At 48.7% G+C, this 19,354-nt stretch overlaps 1 long non-coding RNA gene, 1 other non-coding gene and 1 pseudogene across 2 annotated transcripts in view; 1 reads left to right on the forward strand and 2 right to left on the reverse strand.

The window, feature by feature from the left end:
• The window catches only part of LOC136403648 (uncharacterized), a 493,289-nt gene that overhangs the window by 410,633 nt on the left and 63,302 nt on the right, over nt 1–19,354 (forward strand). The gene's annotated exons all lie outside the window — the stretch shown is intronic.
• LOC136403363 (antiviral innate immune response receptor RIG-I pseudogene) overlaps nt 1–19,354 on the reverse strand; it is a 73,634-nt pseudogene that overhangs the window by 9,331 nt on the left and 44,949 nt on the right.
• Nucleotides 443–589, reverse strand: LOC136404677 (small nucleolar RNA SNORA57). The gene has a single exon (XR_010751390.1). It is a non-coding gene; the product is annotated as a small nucleolar RNA SNORA57 (small nucleolar RNA).

The raw sequence follows: 19,354 nt of genomic DNA on the forward strand, positions 1-19,354 counted from the left end.
ATGTGTTTTTCTCTATTTTCTCTCTTCCCTTCTTTCACCTTCCTCCTCTTATCATTTTCTCCCCCTCATTTCTTCACTCCTGCTCTCTTTTCTTTTTCCTCCTTTTTAAAGTATTATTTTTCAATTCCAGTTTACATTCAATGTTAGTATCAGTTACAGGTGTATAGCATGGCGGTTAGACAGCCATGCACTTTCCAGAGGGGTCCCTGCGATCCTTCCAGCACCCGCCTGGCACCATACACAGTTATTACGGTATTATTGGCTATGTTCTGATGCTATACTTTACATCTCCATGACAATTCTGTAACTAACAATTTGTACTTCTTAATCCCTTCACCTGTTTCACCCAGCTCCCAACCACCCTCCCCTCTGTCAACCATCAGTCTGTTACCTATGTGTCTGTTTTATTTTGTTTGTTTTGTTCTTCCCCTCCCTCTCTCCCCCGGGTCCCAGCCCTTGAGGATAGAACCAGTAGGCTGGAAAGTGTCCGCACTGAAGACATGATGCTGAGGGGACTAGACGGAGCCCTTTCCCTCTGCCTCCGTGCATTATAGGGACTACATGCCCGATCACCACCGAGAAGAAGAGTGTTGTTTATTTTGTTCTTAAGATTCCACATGTAGCCCTGGCCGGTTGGCTCAGCGGTAGAGCGTCGGCCTGGCATGCAGGGGACCCGGGTTCGATTCCCGGCCAGGGCACATAGGAGAAGCGCCCATCTGCTTCTCCACCCCCCCTCCTTCCTCTCTGTCTCTCTCTTCCCCTCCCACAGCCAAGGCTCCATTGGAGCAAAGATGGCCCAGGCGCTGGGGATGGCTCTGTGGCCTCTGCCCCAGGTGCTAGAGTGGCTCTGGTTGCGGCAGAGCGACGCCCCGGAGGGGCAGAGCATCGCCCCCTGGTGGGCAGAGCGTCGCCCCTGGTGGGCGTGCCGGGTGGATCCTGGTCGGGTGCATGTGGGAGTCTGTCTGACTGTCTCTCCCCGTTTCCAGCTTCAGAAAAAAAAAAATACAAAAAAAAAAAAAAAAAAAAGATTCCACATGTAACTGAAATCATATGGTACTTGCTTTTCTCTGATTTATTTCACTTAGCATAATACGCTCTGGGTGCACTCATGCTGTCACAAAACGTAGGATTCCATTGTTTTATGGCCAAGTAGTGTTCTATCATGTAAATGTACCATAGCTTCTCTGTCCTCTCATCTATCGATGGGCCCTTGAGTTGCTTCCATTTCTTGGCTATTGTAAATAAGGCTGCATTGAATATACGGGTGCATATATTCTTTTGAATTAGTGTTTTAGGTTTCTTTGGATATATTCCCAGAAGTGGAATCACTGGTTCAAAAGGCAGTTTCATTTTAATTTCTCGAGGAATCTCCATACTGTTTTTCACAGTGGTTGCACCAGTCTGCATTCCCACCAGCAGTGCAGGAGGGTTCCCTTTTCTCCACACCCTTTTTAGTACTTGAAGTTTGTTGCTTCATTGATGATAGCCATTCTGACAGGTGTTAAGGTGGTATCTCATCGTGGTTTTGATTTGCATTTCTCTGATGATTAGTGATGTTGAGCAAGTTCTCATATGTTAATTGGCCATCCTTGGAGAAATGTCTATTCTGGTCTTCTGCCCACTTTTTAATTGAGTTCTTTATTCCCTCTTGACTCTCTCTGTAGATCATTCTCTCCCTCCTCTCCTTTTCATGTACACACACAAAACACACACACGCACGCATGCACACACACTCATCCTCTTCATAGCCCAGAATAGAGCACCAATCGGCCATCCCTTGTGGAGTAGAGACCTCAGCAGGCAGGCTCCTTAAAGCTTGAGCCCGGAGAAGCTGCCATGGGCCCCCAGAGGCATCAGCCTCCTCCGTCCCTGTGGGCGCCTCTGTCAAGCACCAGAAGGAAGGCTTTAGGGATAGGTTCCCTCTGCCCATGCCTCACCTCTGCCCTCTGGCTACTCCGGAGGCCTGGATGAGGGCAGGACTTGTGGGCCACACTCAGAAGTCAGCGGCTGGGAACCCACGACAGCCAGTGTTCCCTCCCCAGAGACCGTGGACATGCCATTGAAGATAAGGGGCCACAGAGCCAAGATGTCAAAACTCCCCTGGGCTCAGCCTGGTGACTGAGATTTCCTTCCTCCTCCTGCCTCTCTTTCAAGATCTGGAGATGTGGCCAGAGCCTGACATCCTCCAGAGGGCTGTGGACGGAAAATGCATGTGGGGAGAAATTAAGCAGCATCCCTGTGGTCTTAGAGTTAACCGTGGAAGGTGGGAATTACCAACTCACTCTTCTACCATGCCAGCCACGCCCACCCCCTCCTCCTCCCACGCTGCTTCAGAATTGAGCCTTCTCTCCCTTCTGTGCTTTGTTGGGAGCCCGAAGATGAGGAATGAGCTGTTGGTCCCACACAGCCATCTGTCAGATGTGTCCTTGAAGGGCTAGCTTCTCTTCTGGGATGACCACTATGGTATGGAATTTTAAAAAGATGTCCTTGGGGAGACACCTAAGGAAAGCGATAGAGAAAGCCTGCAGAACAGTCAGCCCGGAAATCGCCACCCATGTCCATCCATCCGGACACTTTGTAAGGAAAAGGGGGTCAAGGAAAATAGTGTAATAAAGTGTTTGTCTCCTCTGGCAGTCCTACCAGCAGGCTCCACGGGACACATCTGAACGTCCAGCGGGGCCACCCTCTCCAGATGTGTGGCAGCACAGGAAGGCAGCTGGTAACAGGTAGGACTAGAATGGAAGCAGCTGTCATATCTAAAGAATCCCTCTCCACATCCTGTAATCTTAGGACTGTGAGTGTGAGACCGCACGCTAGCACCACCTGGTAAATATCACTCAGCCCGTTTTACAGAAGAAGAAACTGACACCAGAAGGTGAGGTGGCTGCCCCAGGTCATACAGCTCCTTACGGGATTCAAAAGCAGGTCTCCCCAACTCCAAAACCACAACACTGACCTCCACCCAGCTGAGGGCCGCCGGCCGGCTTCCCTTCAAAGCCTGTGTTCGGCAGTGCCGCCGGAGGCCTAGAGATTCACCCCAAAGCTGGGAGATTTACACAGCTAATTTCCGTTAGGACTGATGGAAGAGAGAAAGAGCCCTTTTTCTTATAATTAGAAAAGAATTCAACCTTCACAGCCAACGAGTCTAATATCTCAGCTTATGTAACCAAAGAAAGAAAAAAGCAAATGAATATAATTAGGGAAGAGAAAAAACAATTTGGACGACTGGCCGCAGAAGAGATGAGGTGCAGGTATAATGCAATTCCAGACAGAACTCGTTCTGTGCTGGCAGGCAGGGCAGATTTCAGGACCTGTCAGCCTCAAAGCGGCCGTGTGCCAAGGATCTGTGGGGCGCCAGCTCTGCCCAGCAGGTGCGACATCTCCTCACAGCCCCACGGAAACAGGCCGTTATGATGCCCATCTCAGAGATGGAGAACTGAAGTCCAGGGAGACGATGGGCCCCACCAGTCCGCGCAAGATGCGTTCCATCGTTCGGCACGTGTTCAGCAGGCACCGACTTACCGCATGCCGGGCCCACACCGGGAACACACAGGTACTCTGCAGAGCAGGGATGATCCAGGATCCAAATCTGCACCTGTCTCACACCAAAGCCGCTCACAACCCTTCAGAGTAGGAGCTCAATTGGTATTACTTTTTTTTTTTTTTTTTTTTTTTTTTTTTGACAGGGATAGAGATAGTCAGAGAGAGGAACAGATAGGTAGGGACAGACAGACAGGAAAGGAGAGAGATGAGAAGCATCAATTCTTCGTTGTGGCACCTTAGTTGTTCATTGATTGCTTTCTCATATGTGCCTTGACCAGGGGCTAGAGCAGACCGAGTGACCCCTTGCTCAAGCCAGCGACCTTGGGCTTCAAGCCAGCGACCTTTGGGCTCAAGCCAGTGACCATGGGGTCATGTCTAAGATCCCATGCTTAAGCCAGTAACCCCGCATTTAAGCTGGTAAGCCCTCACTCAAGCTGTCTGAGCCCTCACTCAAGCCAGCGACCTCAGGGTTTTGAACCTGGGTCCTCTGTGTCCCAGTCCGACGCTCTATCCACTGCGCCACTGCCTGGTCAGGCTTGATCGGTATTTCTTGAATTAATGAATCCCTTGAAAGGTTTCATTCCACCGGCAATGTCTTTGCTCTTGGATAGAGCCCCACAGTGAGCATCCCCCACAGTGGCCTGAGTTAGACGGCCTATGGAAGGTGTTAGCTAATAGAATATTGATTTCTTTAAGAAGCCAAAATGACAGGTTTTGCAGCAGTCAATAGCCATAGAGAGAGAGTATAAAGAGAGCACGGTGAAAGCCCAGCTCCTCATGACCCCCAAACACACCCACCCCCCAGTCCTACCAACCCTCTGCTTTTCTCCCTGCAGCTGAGGTCCTCGGGCCAGAAGTGGAGCAGGAGACTGGAAGGGAAGTGGCACATTGTGTGGGGGGCTCCTGGGATTTTTAAACAACCCTGGGGTAAAGTCCCACCTCCATCTCATAGAGGAGGAAGCCATGTGAGAAGGGGCTGGTCCCTGGCCCAGTGTCAGTCGGCCACCGAAAGACAAACCTGGGACTTGGCTCTGTGTAACTATAGAGCCTGAGCCGTTTATATTGCACTAAGAGCAAACTCTGGAGCTTAAGAAGGTGTCTCATCATTGAGACTGCCTAAGGCCAGCAGCAAGGCCAAAGCTGAGCCCTGCGCGTAGGGTCACTGGGGGAAATGGAAACCGGGAGGAGTCCGTAAGGCAGGCCTCACACCCTCATTCAGCAAACCTGTGTTGACCACCCATTATGTGCCAGGTAAGATCCACACTAGGGAATTAGGAATAAGCAGAAATAGGCACAGCTCCTACTTGGAGCTTCTGGCCCAGTGGGGGACACGTGTTAATCAAAAGATCTCACAGCCTGACCTGTGGTGGCACAGTGGATAAAGCGTCAACCTGGAAATGCTGAGGTTGCCGGTTCGAAACCCTGGGCTTGCCTGGTCAAGGCACATATGGGAGTTGATGCTTCCTGCTCCTCCCCACCTTCTCTCTCTGTCTCTCTCTCTCTCCCCCCTCCCCTTTCTCTCTCCTCTCTAAAATGAATAAATTAAAAAAAAAAATTTTTTAATAAAAAAAAAAAAAGAAGATCTCACAGATGAATCTAGAAACACAACCATTGCAAGACACCGAAAAAAAAAGGTACAGGCACTATGAGAACAGATAACAAGGGAAGGTGATGTTGTCAGGGAAGGCTTCCTGGAGGAAGTGACACTTGAAATGAGACCTCAAAGATGAGGAGTTAACTGGGTAAAAGAGCATTTGGCACAAAGAGTGGAGCATGTGCAAAGGTCCTGAGACAGAATGAGCATATGGCAAGGGTGAGGATTTTCAAAAAAAAGCCAGTACAGCTGGAGTGCAGACAGCATGGAGAAACTGGTGCCACATGAGGCTGGAGCAGTAGGGAGGAGCCAGCTCACAAAGGTCCATACAGCTCCTGTTAAGTAATTTTGTCTTTATCCCAAGAGAAAAGGGAGCTCACGGAAACATTTTAAATCAGGGAGTAGGGTGAAGATGTACAAGATCAAATGCTGGGCTGCTGGGTGGAGAATGAACCTGGAGCAGAGATAACAGAGGAACAGTAGGGAGGTGAAAGCAGAAGCTGGTGGAGCCTTGTATGGTAACACCCTCTCTGAACCCTTTATTTCAGCCAAGCTGTGAGGGGTAAGCATCCCACCTCGGGTGTGTGGAGATATGGCTCTGCTTTCTGCCCAAGGGGACTCGCACATCCTGGAAGTGAGGTGGAGTCAGTGCGCCTGGGCCAACCCTCAACCAATGGGTGATGGGAACTGATGGGTGATGGCCCCTGCCCCCCCCCATTCATTCAGTTCTAAGGTGCATGCTACACAGTTCCTCCAAGAACCCCCAGCAAGACTGAGCTTCAATTCCAGCTCAAAATACACACCCACTCTGTGGTCTTTTCTCCCTGCCCTGTCTCACTCTCCCAGTTCCCTCACTACTGCTTCCTGGGACCCCTTCCCAAATAATCCACCGGGGTCCTCCCTGGGTCTGTAACCTGCACCTGATCAAGCCTCACTTTGGAAAAATATCCAAACAGAGTCCAGCTGTTGTGGTAGAACAGGGAAAACTGAGGGGGACTAGCAGCAGAGTAACAACAGGGGTTCACCAGTGTTGTTTACTCACACACTCACATGCCATCTCATCCATTCATTAGCTCACCTGATCACTCACTCACTCATTCATTCACTCCCTCACTTATTCATCCCTCCCCCCATTTCTTCAATGATTACAGAACCCATGGAAGGATTAAAGAACTTCTCCTGTCCTGGTTTCTATTCTGATCATGGCAGACACGTCCCATTCTGTACCTGTGCGAACGAGACCTCATACCTCCGCTTTTATGCAGAAAGATTTCATTTCACTTCCCAGACAATGAAAGTCCATTAAAGAGTCCATTAAGGAGCTTTTGAGAGAGTGACCTAAAAACACAGATTTCCCTAGGGGTCACTTTCCTGGGGGGAGCTAGGGGTTTGGAAGGATGTCTTAGCCCCGGGTAGCATGTCTAACCTCAATTAAATGATCAAGCACAGTCATTCTTCCACCCACCTCCTTCCACAGGGCAGGTTATTTCTTGTCAGGTGAGAATGCATTTCCTACTTGCAAGTCTATTGTTCACCTCATCTCAACTCTGAAATATCTCAATAATCTGAAGACATCTTCTTGATGAGATCAGCCAATAATTTTGTTTCTCAATTCTATAAGCTTTTTATAGAATTGTTCCTCAATTCTCTAAGGCTGATCTATAAGCTTTATTGGATTCACTGTGTCTACCCTCCATTTCCAAATTGTTGTTAAGAGCTACATTTATTGGGCACCTACTGTGTGCTAAACATGTTGTGTTCATTAATTTATTGAATCTGCAGAACAGTCTTATGATGTACATACTATTACTGTCACCACTGTTTTTGAAATGAGTAAAAACAGAGAGCCAGAGAAGCTGTCTGTCATCTGGTCAACCCAGCAGGATGCTGGCATTTGAACTTCAGAGCACAAGGTCTTGATTATTACACTGTACGATGGTCCTGCTTATCTCACTCAAAACCTTCAGGGTCTTAAAACAGAGCCTTCAGCAAGGGCAGCTTCCACTGGAACTGGAAACAGGGAATAAGATTCTGGACTGGGGTCAGGGAGCACAGAATTAGGAACCAGTCCCACCTGAGTTTACTTAAATGACTGGGAACAACTCACCAGTTCCTCTGATCTTCGATATCCCCAATAGGTTCTCCAGGATGTGGGCCCTACTGACCTGTCACTCCCTACTTCTCTATTCCTTCCTCTTCCATTCCAGAAGCACCCACCCACCTCTGGCTCCCTGTGCCCGCTAAATTCCTCGTGCTGCGATGCCTTCGTCCAGGCAGCTCCTGCCTCTTCAGTGCCTCCCCCACCTTCTTCATCTGAGATCATTTTCCCAGTCTCTGCTTGGATGTCGCTGTTGCAAGGTATTAAGGATCACGAGGAGTCTAATTTTAAAACAGACTTGCAAGTAAGTGCCCATGAAGAGGTAGAAAATCGGTGAGCATTCTACCTCCAGAAAGCAAAAATCATCTTATTGGGACATCCATTTGGGGGGAGTTATCTATTGCTGAGTAACAAGCCACTCCAAAACTTAGTGGCTTAAAATAACACTAGGGGGTGAACACACAATACCGTGTACAGAGATGTGTTGTTGAATTGGGCACCTGCAACCTATATAGTTATGTTCATCAGTATCACCCCAATAAATTCAATTAAAAATTTTAAAAACACTAATTATTTGTTTTATTCACAGTATATGATTTGAGTAGGGCTCAGCGGGTGCAGGTCCTCTCTGTCCCATGCAACATGCACTGGGATAGCTAGATTAAGGGCTGGACATGACTCCCAGGACTGGCAAGTTGAAGCTGTCTACCAGCAGGAACCTCAGCCAGGCCTATAGGCTCGGGACGTCTGTTCCTCTCCACAAGAGACTTGGGCTTCCTCGCAGCACAGTGGCTGGGTTCTAAGAGTGAACGCAAGGTGGATTGCGTAACACTATTACCTGATCGCAGAAGTCATATCCCATAGCTTCTGCCATATTCAATTGGTCAAGTCAGACCCCAAAGCCCATCCAGGTTCACAAGGAGGGGACAGAGACTACAACTCTTGATGGGGCTGTAAAGGGTCTCGAGCATAGCAAGTGGGACAGGAGCTATTTTAGCAGCCATCTTGGAAAAATATCTGCCATGATTTGCACAGTGGTTTTCCTGTGGTTTCCAGTTCGTTGCTTGAGAATTTCTAGTTATTTCTTACACCTCTCTGATAGAAACCAATACCACAAAGAAATCAATTCCAGGTAACCCAAGATATTCAACATAAACACACAATGCTGAACTTCCCTAAGACTGCTGGTTCTCAGGGAATATCAAAGGTTGTGACAAAGCCCCAGGCAAGATAAGATCAAAAATCTTTTCTTCTGCCCTTTTTGTTTTGTGAGTTGCCATGGTGATGGAAAGGGTGACTTAAGAGAAGACTAGAGACGTTATCATAATACTGGAGCTTATAAAATCTATGTCCATGCTCTCTCTCTCTCTCACAAACACACACATACACACACGGACTTGCCCAAGGCAGATAGAACTGGGATAATAATTGCAGGCACTGGGGATATCAAATCTAAAAAAAGCAATTAAATCTTTATTCTGCTGGCTGAAAGGCCTCTCTTGGGACCCCAAGGTGACAGTGGGACTGCCTGTCACCTCCTCTAGGAGGCCTTCCCTGCTCTCCAGAGGCTGCCGTTCTGCCTCTCTGCCTCCATAAGTTGCCTTCAGCCACAGATGTATCCAATTAGACTCTGATGTATTGTTTGCACACACACGCATAGCTGCTTGTGCGAAAGAAAGCCCAAGGGGTGAAAATGGTTTTTTGTTGTTGATTTGTTTTTTAATTTTAATTTTCAATTACAGTTTGCATTCAATATTATTATATTTTGTATTAGCTTCTGTCAAATGTTTATAAATTATGATTTTTGGGGGGGGATATAAATTTTTTTAATCTTTTCTTTTTTTTTTTTTTTTTAGAGAGGAGAAAGAGAGAGAGAGAGAAGGGGGAGGAGCAGGAAGCACTAACTTCCCTATCTGCCTTGACCAGGCAAGCCCAGGGTTTCAAACCAGAGACCTCAGCATTCCAGGTCGACGCTTTATCCACTGCGCCACCACAGGCCAGGCTAAATCATGTTTTTACACAGCATTTATATATTGTTTGTGAAGTTGGCTTTCCATTCACAAAATTGTTATGAAGTTTCCTGTTTAAAATTAAATTAGGCCTGACCAGGTGGTGGTGCAGTAGATAGAGCGTCGAACTGGGATGCAGAGGACCCAGGTTCGAGACCCCGCGGTCGCCAGCTTGAGCGCGGGCTCATCTGGTTTGAGCAAAAGCCCACCAGCTTGAACCCAAGGTCGCTGGCTCCAGTAAAGGGTTACTCGGTCTGCTGAAGGCCCACGGTCAAGGCACATATGAGAGAGCAATCAATGAACAACTAAGGTGTTGCAACGCACAATGAAAAACTAATGATTGATGCTTCTCATCTCTTTCCATTCCTGTCTGTCTGTCCCTGTCTATCCCTCTCTCTGACTCACTCTCTGTCTCTGTAAAAAATTAAAAAAATAAATAAATAAATAAAAAATAAAAATAAATTAAATTAGTATTAATATATAACATGTAAATATGTCATATTATATATTATTAATAATGTATATTGATATAAATATATATTAATGTATGTGTTATAAACTTTAATGAATAAAACATATTATATATTGTATATTATATGTTATAGTGCGTATTACATATGGTATATGATATATTAATATAATTAACATTTATTAATATATTTAATGTAATATATTAATATACTATAACGTTTCCAGTTAGTATTAATTTAATCATATATTATACACGTTATAAAGTTATAAAAGTTGGCTTTATATTAAGTAAATAATAGAACATGGCTATGGATATGGCAAAAATACACCAGTAGTATGTGAATGACTTAAGTTTGGGTAATACTGGAAAATTTGATTTTTTTTTTAATATTTGGCTTTCTGAATTTTAACTTTTTGAAAGGGCGACCACTCGCCGCCCCCAGGACAGGCAGGCTGCAAGGCGCTGGAGCAGGGTGGGGGGGGCGCGAGGTGGCGGGGTAGGATGCGTCACCCCCGTGACCCTCGTCACCCCGTCACTCCTAAGTTTCCAGCACCTGGAAGCCAGCAGCCAGCTTGTCAGGGCCCCTCTCTCGTTCAAAAGCCGGAACAGACAGAGACCTACTGTTTACCAGGGGTAGTCAACCTTTTTATACCTACCGCCCACTTCTGTATCTCTGTTAGTAGTAAAATTTTCTAACCGCCCACCGGTTCCACAGTAATGGTGATTTATAAAGTAGGGAAGTAAATTTACTTTATAAAATTTATAAAGCAGAGTTACAGCAAGTTAAAGCATATAATAATAATTACTTACCAAGTACTTTATGTCGGATTTTCGCTAAGTTTGGCAGAATAGTCTTTATAAAAACAACTTAATATAGTTAAATCTATCTTTTTATTTATTCTTCAGTTGCTCCGTTACCGCCCACCATGAAAGCTGGAACGCCCACTGGTGGGCGGTAGGGACCAGGTTGACTACCACAGGTTTAGATCAAGATGGGCTATTTTAAAGGAGGCAGTTTAATGAGCAGCAATTTGAATTGAGACCAGTTTTAATGTCTTTTTTGTTTTCCACCAACCCTCATAGAAATTGCCACAAATGATGTGTTAATTCTGTTCCCTAGCGAGTCTCCGATATGGCGAAGGATGCATTTTAAATGGTTTGATCAGAATTAGCAACATTAGTCACTGCAAATAGCCTTTTAATTTCCACAGCGCTGCCAAAGGGAGCAAAAATAGAATTGGCGAGGAAGGTTCCAGCAGGCAGATACCTCAGTGGTAGATGAGGCCACATGACTTTGCTGCGGGAGGTCCTGGTGTCTCTCCAGGTGCCCAGGCTGGGTCTGAGCCCCAGCTTCTGACTTCCTGGAGGTGGAAAGAGTTTGTCCCGTCCCCGCCCACACCAGTTAGCTCTGGAGGGAGGGGTGCCGCCGCCTTCCTGCCTGTGGACACTGCAGAGTGCTTGCCACTCCTTCCCGGAGACCAAAGCCCCTGCTCCTCCGGCTCCAGCTACACCTTTGTGGGTCCCCACGGGCATCTGCTGAAGTTCCTCAAGGGAGGAACTCCGTGCTCACGCAACACCTCCAGAGTGACTAACCCCTAAAACAGGCGACAGCTTCCCTGTGCTTGAGAGCCCCCGGCCCTTGTACTTGGACTGTAAACTAAGTTCCTCACCCCCACCCACAGGGCCCCGCCCATCTCCACTCTCCCGTTGCTCGCTCTACTCCCCTCGTCTGGCCCATCTGCTCCTTCTAGAGCGCCCCTAGTGGTTCTTGCTAGAGAGATTTTTTTCACTGTCGCATACCCCACACCACCTCAGGCTTCCTATGGCCTGCTCTTCCTCTTCCTACAGGCGCAGCTTTAAAAGCCACCACCGCAGAGAGCCTCCGGGGCTACCACCCCTCCACCACCCTGGGCCCTCCACACACCCTGGGAAGGGGAGTGGTCTCTTCCCCACACTGTGGATGGGAGGACTGGGGCTGGCAGAAGTTAAGAAAGTTGTTTGGAGGCCCTGGCCGGTTGGCTCAGCGGTAGAGCGTCAGCCTGGCGTGCGGGGGACCCGGGTTCAATTCCCAGCCGGGCACATAGGAGAAGCGCCCATTTGCTTCTCCACCCCCCCTCCTTCCTCTCTGTCTCTCTCTTCCCCTCCCGCAGCCAAGGCTCCATTGGAGCAAAGATGGCCCGAGCGCTGGGGATGGCTCCTTGGCCTCTGCCTCAGGCGCTAGAGTGGCTCTGGTCGAGGCAGAGCGATGCCCCAGAGGGGCAGAGCATCAGCCCCTGGTGGGCAGAGCGTCGCCCCTGGTGGGCGTGCCTGGTGGATCCCGGTCGGGCGCATGCGGGAGTCTGTCTGACTGTCTCTCCCCGTTTCCAGCTTCAGAAAAATACAAAAAAAAAGAAAGAAAGTTGCTTGGCACCAATGGCAGAGCCGAGACTCAAACTCAGATCTCTCTGACTCCGAAACCCCAAACTTTCCAAAGGGTCCTTTTAGGAAAGGCAAGACATTTTGGTATGAGGTCAGACCCAGTGCGGCTCCAAGCAAGAAACTAGATCCCCCTGGGGCCTGCCTCTCTTGCCATTTGCAAAGTCAAAGTCATGAAGCACCAGCTCTTCTAGCAGCTCCTGGGCACCCAGCTGCCTCTGTAAGAAGGGACAGGCGGCTGTGGGAGGGGTCCTCATTTTCTCCTTTTTCCAAGAAGAGTGGCCTCGGCAAAGCTGCTCCACGCAGGGGCAGCTGCTGAGTTATAAAGCCCGCAGTTCCCAGCTCTCCCCAAACACATGGGCGCATCTGTCCTGGGCCTTGTCAGAGCTACCTGCTCCCTCGAGAGCCATCTGGCTCCTGAGAGCCAAGACGTGGCAAAGGCCCCAGTTCTCTGCCAGGTGGCTGGGGGACTTCAGAAGGCACAGCCCACCCTCAGCTCCTAACAGGTCAGGAGAGCTCACCCCATTCCCCAGGCCCTCATCCCAGAACCCACCACCTTCTGCCTGATCTGCTTATTTATTTAGATGATCTGCTTATTAATGTGGCTCCTGGCCTGGTGTCCCCTCTCTAGACCCTAAACTCCACAGCAGCAGGGGTCTTTGTCTATTTCTCTCACCAACATATCCATCTGTGACACATAGTAGAAGCTTCAGTAAATACACTCTGAATGAATTGAATGAATGGTCTTGGGGGTCCCACCATTATATCCAACTAGGAGAGCATCCATTCAGAAATACCCACTCCACTCCCCCCCTAACGGGCATGTTAAGAGAAAGTATTGCTCGGTGAACACAGCCTTTCTAGGAGCAATGGTGAGATGCCGGCGAGGTGACACAGTTAGTGGTTAGGAGACTACCTGGATCTGAACCCCAGCTCCAGCAATCCCCGCCTACGCTCTGTGCAGCTCTGGGCAAACCAGCTAACCTCTGTGGGCCTGGGTCCCCTCACCTGTAAAATGGATGTGGTAGACAGACTAATGGCCCCCAAAGACACATTATGGCAAGAGACTTTGTAAATGTGAATAAATTAAGTTAAGGATCCTGAGATGAAGAAATTATCCTGGATGACCCAGATGGCCCCGTGAATCACAAGAGTCCTTATAAGGGGAAAGGGGGAGGCAGGAGGGTCAGACGCAGAGGAGGAAGGAGCAGAGGTCAGAGAGAAGAGATTGGAAGATGCTCCACTGCTGACTTAGAAGCTGGAGGAAGGGGCCGCGAGCCAAGGAATGCAGTCGGGCTGCAGGAGCTCCAATCCAAGGCCAGGAACCAGATCTGCCCCTAGAGCCCCCAGAAGGAACCCAGGCCTGTCAACACCTTTAGCCCAGTGAGACCATTTCAGAATTCCACCCTCCAGAGCTATAAGATAATAAATTTGTATTGCTTGAAGCCACTGAGTTTGTGGCTTTTGTCCACCACAGCCATAGGAAGTTAAGACAATGGGTATAATAATGGTGCCTGCCTCATGGTGAGGTTGGGGGAATTAAATAAAAGTTAAGACCACAGGATGCTTAGCATGGTGCATGGTACCCAGCAGGTGCTCGTTCAGAGTTACCCCACAGTTTCACAGCAAGACCCTGTCTTCCCAGCCTGCCTGCTGCCACCCGCGAAGAACAATGCCATTCTCCAGGGATGCTGGGACCTACTTCAACCTCCACCTGTTACCCAGCTGGGTGGGTACCTGTGTCCTGCAGTTAACTCACTTAAATAAACATCAGGCCTTTGAAGTCAAGCAAGCTGAGGTTCAGGTCCTGGCAATGCTGTTTCCCTATCGTGCCATCATGGGTAGGTCTCGACACCTTTCTCAGCCTCATCTTCATCATCTGCAAAATGGACACATTACAACTCCCACAATGTGTTGCCAGGAGGCAAGAACACCCACAAAGTACTCAGCAGCCCACAAAGGGTGCTGTTGCCATTACCACCATCCACAATGGCAAAGCTCGCAACTGTGTAACAATAGAACAGGTGTCTTGTGAGGTAGTGAGTTCCCTGTCACTGCAAGGGGCCAAGCGACATCCTAATGATCACTCATCCCAAGATGAATGGCAAAGGGCGGGGGCAGACTGATATAAAATATCACAGCAGAACAGGCAGGGGAGAGGAAAGTATCTTTGCAATCACTGATTGCAATCCTTCATTTTATAGAGGGTTAAAATGAAGCCTAGAGTGAGACAATAGAACCCCCTCTGCGAATCTTGCCCCCCCACCACCACCACCAGCTCTCTGAACTGCAAGCAGCCTGTGTTCCTTGGGCACCTCGCCCACAACTGCACTTAGAGCCAACTGTCGCCTATTAATATTAATGCGGTGGAAAATTAAACCAGGCTAGCACATGCTGCCTTCCAGCCCATAACCCCCTGGGCAAGGGACTCATTGACCACTAGGTGCCCCTGGCTTAGGACGTATTACAAAGCCCTGAGCCAGAGGAAAAAGTGACATCTGACTGGGTGAGGAAGATCACAGAGGGGAAGACACAGATCACACAGGGGAAAGCTCATGAGCCACAGCCAAAGGGACTACACTTTTTATGTCCCCACCCAAGGCCCTTCCCCTCCCTGATATCCAGGAAGAACCATCAGAGAAAGATTCTCTCTCAGAGTCTGCAGAAGGAGGATATCCCTGATGACGGCTCTCATCACCATCATCAGCATTGTCACCACCATTATCCTCGTCATCCTCATCAGGTGAGGCACAGGAAACACCCGTTCACGGAGAGTCAATAACCTGCATTGGAACAGAGGGTAAAAATCGATCACCTTTGCTCAGAGTGATGGGAAGAGCACGGTGCTAGGCATCTGGCGTTCAGAACCCAGGTGCTGGCTAGGCTCTAAGCAATGTGACCTTCAAGGAGGGTTTCTCAGCATTTGGGGTGGAATCATTCTGAGTGGCGGAGGCTGTCCTGTGCACCGTAGGATCTCAGCCCATCCCTGGCCTCCACACGCTACAAGCAAGGAGCATCCGCCACCCTCCACCCAACTGTGACAACCAAAATTTCTCTTGACGTTGCCAAATGTCCCCAGTTAGGTCAAAACCACCCTTGGCTAAGAACCACAGCCTTAAGAAAATAAGTCGCTTAATCTGTTAGTCTTGGTTCTTCATCTGTTAAATGATATTCAGAGCTCGGGTCCCACAGTCAGCCCGCCTAGGTCTGAATCACAGCTCACCAAACATGACTCGCATGTCCTTTGTCTCACTACACCCTGGTTCCCTCCTCTGTACAGTGAAGACAATAATCATGCCTACCGCATAACATCATTATGAGAATTAAATAAATGATGCGCAGAAAGTGCTTAGCGCAGAGGCTGGCACGTAATCAGAGCTCCAGAAATGTACGCTGTTATTCTTGTTACGACTAACCAATTCGCAGACACAGAACAGGACTGATGTAAACGTTCTGGTGATCCTAACTCAGGCTCTTGTTTTGGTTAGAGTTCGCTTGGCTTATATTTCCTTCTTCACTGCTCTGCTCGGCCAAACCTGGGCAAGAAAAGAAAAGTTCCCCAGGAACCGCCGCAGGACAGACATAGTCTCCGGGGCTGGCTTCCCTGCACCTTGCAGAGGAAGTCCCCTGATTTGATTTCTAGAGTCCTGCTGACTGCAGATCTGAAAGAGTTAATGTTGCAGTATTTTCAGCCTCGCTCTAGCCCTAGAAAAGAGAGAGATGCGGCAAAGAATTCAGGGGTTTTAATACCCTTCACTCTGTTCATTACGACTTCGGTGCATTTGGTCAGCGCATTATGCTTTTTTATCAGAGATCTGACATTTGCTCGGGATGGGCCAGGCAGAGAGAGTCATCGTGTCAGATAGTATACCGAGAATGATGTGGAAAGAGAAGGAATGCACACACTCTGGAAAGAGGAAGTAATTTTTCATTGACAAAAAATAATGCTGCTTCCTTCTTCCAGGACGGTCTCAAGGAAGTATCTCATGGTCCCTGACAAGGATGGGCAGGTGCAGCAGGAAAATGGGGTTCTGTACTCAAAAGAATCGGGTTTTCTATTAATCGTGTCCTTTTCTATTCTATATTTTTGATGCTTTGACATCTTTGGAGCCTTGCTGACCCAGGAGGGACTACCCCTCCCAGGACTGGCTGATGTCAGAAGGCAGCAAATGACTCACCTGAGAACACGCATTTCGTACACAAACCAACCAATCCAGAACCCACACCCCAACCACCTCCTTATCAAGCTCTTATACTCCCGCCGGCCATTGTCTCCTTGCCTGAATCGCCCCAGGGCCAGGTACCAGACAACTAGGGGCAGCCCTGTGAAATTCAGTGGACAGAGCCCACTGCAATTATTCTTTTTTTTTTTTTTTTTTTTTTTTTTCATTTTTCTGAAGCTGGAAACAGGGAGAGACAGTCAGACAGACTCCCGCATGCGCCCGACCGGGATCCACCCGGCACGCCCACCAGGGGGCGATGCTCTGCCCATCCTGGGCGTCGCTATGTTGCAACCAGAGCCACTCTAGCGCCTGAGGCAGAGGCCACAGAGCCATCCCCAGCGCCCGGGCCATCTTTGCTCCAATGGAGCCTTGGCTGTGGGAGGGGAAGAGAGAGACAGAGAGGAAAGCGCGGCGGAGGGGTGGAGAAGCAAATGGGCGCTTCTCCTGTGTGCCCTGGCTGGGAATCGAACCCGGGTCCTCCGCACGCTATGCCGACGCTCTACCGCTGAGCCAACCGGCCAGGGCCCCACTGCAATTATTCTAACTAGCCACCCCTAAGCTTGCTTACCCTGCCTCCCCCAAACCAGTGCTAATCTAATGTTCCGTGACTTTGGACAAACCTCTTCTAGCGATGCTTCAATATCCCCATCTACAAAATAGAAGTAACAATCCCTTCTTGTTGACAATACGGTAAAGTTAAAAATGAATGCCAAGTAGTGAGATTAGGGTCGGCAATTCCTCAGAGCCCCACCAAGGGGCAGTGGTGGTAAGGGGTATAAGGAGGTATGAAAGAAAAACAGGATGGGTCTCTGGACAGGGACACTGAATGACAGAAAAGAGTCATCTGGGATGTGAAGCCACTGCAGGGACGTGATCTTTCCCCGCCCCGCCTGCTAGTGGAACCATGATTGTGTAACAAAGAGGGGTCCCTCCTACGAGCCCAGCCTGAGAACCACAGCCAACACCTCCTCCCAGACCGGAAGTAGGAGCCCCAGGCCCACGGCAGGGCATGGACAGGAAGAGCCAAGGCATCATCTGGGCTCCAGTACAAATGTCCCATACAGTCCTAACATTCTACATCATCACCTCTCTAGGTCTTGGTCTTCTTGTCCCTGGAGTGAACCATAAAATAGGTAGCCGCTAATATCACAGAGACGCTGCAGGGCCCGAGGGGGTAACACGCTCAAAATCAACGTCTGTGTCAACGGCAAAGTGCTGCACAGATGAGAGGGTAGGAGTGCCTCATTATCGAGCGCTCTGCTTCCCCCTGGTGGTCCTCAGGTCCGGCAGCTCCGGACACTCGATTCAACGCCGCAAAATTCCCCCGACTTCTCCGTCCACTTCCTCAGACCCTTACACGCTCAGAAAGCATCTGCTCACACTTGGCATGCATTTACTCTCAGGCCATACCTCAAGTCCATTTTTGTGAACTGGATCATCCTGACACCTGAACTATTCATCAGATAGCCTCCTAAGAATGGCTCTGAGGAATCAGCCACAGCTTAATCCTGTGACACCCAGCAGATGCCCAGGAAACACTGGATTAACTGGGCTGACTCTCAGAAACATCCAATAATTTATTCGATTCCTTGGCATGGCTTGGTAAAATCCACAGAGGAGATTTCTTTAAAAAAAAAAAAAATCAATGCAAAACCAAAGTAAGAATTCATACTCTTGAAACTTAGGTATCCAACAGATGTCTCCCTGTGCCTACAAACTAGAATGGTGACATTTGAGAGCAGAACAGAAGCAAAACTTATTAATACATGCAGTTACATGCATGTCTCCCTACACGTATTTGTGTGCGTATACAAGTGTCCCTGAATACCCAAGGCATGGAGAGGGACATCCCCGGGGAAGTGCTTGAGCTCCTAGAGTCAGTGCAGATGTGACTCATCAAATTAAGATGAGGTCATATGGGAGTATGGTGGTTCTCGTAAGGAGAGAAGAGGAACAGAGACACACAAGGAAAAGGGGCCAGGTGATGATGGGACAGAGACTGAAGTGATGCAGCTACAAACCAAGGAACTGCAAGAATTGCTGGTCACCGCCAGAGGCCAAGAATAAGTAAAGAAAGATTGTAGAGTCTGCAGAAGGAGGCTGTCCCTGCGGGTGGCCTGACCTTGACTTCTAGCCTCCAGAACTGAAAGCCAATGCATTTCTGCTGTTTTACGCTACTAGGTTTGCGGTCATTTCCTACGGAAGCCAGAGGAACCAGATACAACATCTCAGTTCAAAATGTCAGGCAGAAGCTGCACATCCGAATCTGTACATCAGAACCCCGGGTCATTACCCTCTCCTGCCTTCCGGACTTTGCATAGGCTGTTGCCTCCACCTGGAAAGCCTATTTGTCCCTTAATCCAGTGGTCCCCAACCCCCGGGCCGCGGACCGGTACCAGTCTGTGGGCCATTTGGTACCGGTCCGCAGAGAAAGAATAAATAACTTACATTATTTTCATTTTATTTATATTTAAGTCTGAACGATGTTTTATTTTTTAAAAATGACCAGATTCCCTCTGGTACATCCGTCTAAGACTCACTCTTGACGCTTGTCTCGGTCACGTGATACATTTATCCGTCCCACCCTAAAGGCCGGTCCGTGAAAATGTTTTCTGACATTAAACCGGTCCGTGGCCCAAAAAAGGTTGGGGACCACTGCCTTAATCCACCCAACAAAATTCTATTTCATTTTTTAAAGTACAACTCGGATGTCACTTCCTCCAGGAAACCTTCTCTGATCGTCCATACCCCTCACCGCCACCACTGCTCCTGTGCATTCCACAGCTGTGGCACTTGTCCCCAATGTGGGACGGTGGTCTGTTCACGAGTATGCCGCCCCACTGAGCTAGGAGCCCACAGGAGCCGGGAACTTGCTTTTTCATTTCAGTATCCCCAGTCCCCCACCTACTGGCACAGGACCCTTCCTCAGAGCTAGAATTCAGCTACATTCTTGATTAAATAGCTTTGTCTTAGCTGTAACTGTAATATTTTCTTCCTCTT

Source organism: Saccopteryx leptura, chromosome 4 (genome assembly GCF_036850995.1).
Source record: "Saccopteryx leptura isolate mSacLep1 chromosome 4, mSacLep1_pri_phased_curated, whole genome shotgun sequence".
NCBI lineage: Eukaryota > Metazoa > Chordata > Mammalia > Chiroptera > Emballonuridae > Saccopteryx > Saccopteryx leptura.